Source organism: Octodon degus, unplaced genomic scaffold (assembly GCF_000260255.1).
Source record: "Octodon degus isolate 3935 unplaced genomic scaffold, OctDeg1.0 scaffold00415, whole genome shotgun sequence".
NCBI lineage: Eukaryota > Metazoa > Chordata > Mammalia > Rodentia > Octodontidae > Octodon > Octodon degus.
The window spans coordinates 10,054-10,858 of NW_004524991.1; positions in this window are offsets into that span (position 1 = coordinate 10,054).

Here is an 805-nt window from a genome sequence, read left to right on the forward strand (position 1 = left end):
AAGGTCCCTAGAGTTGCCTTTTTCCATGGTCCACCCCCATGCTAACAAAGCTGCCTTCATACTATGTGTTGTGGCTTTCAAGTCTTCAAGGCAATCAGAGGTTAATGTAAGTTATCAATAAATACAAAATGACACAGAGTATGGCTTGGGCCAGGTGTCCAGGTCCCGGGCCATGACACAAAATTGGACCATGTAAATAGTCTTGTGGCAACATCAGGAAGGTCCATTGCCTGCCTTCCTGGGTGAAGGCAAAATGGTCCTGACTGCCAGCATCAGGGTGAGGCTTCATGGTCATTCACCACGACTCCTCTGGCTTCTGCATGGGCCATACCGAAGGGCTCTGTGCATTGTCACCCCTGCCTTTTACAAGATTGTCTGTCATTTCTCCTTATGGTCTCTGGGTAGCTGGTACCACTTTATGTACACAGCCCATGTGGCCTGTGGGAGTCAGCAGTGTGCGGCGTGGGTGGTTTTGGACTGTAGTTTTTACCACTTGAATTCACCACTGAAATTCTCCCTGCTTGGTGTTGAGCTGAGCACATCAGTGTGTCCACCCCAGCATGCATTCAGCAACCTGGGAAACAAGCATCATACACACATGTGTGTTTACCTGTGCTGTCATGGATACATACCTGTATCCCACTATGCACCTGTGCTAGAGAAGCAGGGTCACATCCCCAGGTGTTCTTAGATACCCCTGAGTTTTGAAGCAGTCTGGGTGGTTCCCCAGAGGCTCACTGGGAGAAGCACCCACTTTCAATCAAATGGGGGTTTCTGTAGAATCCAGGACCAAGCTGGTGAAGAA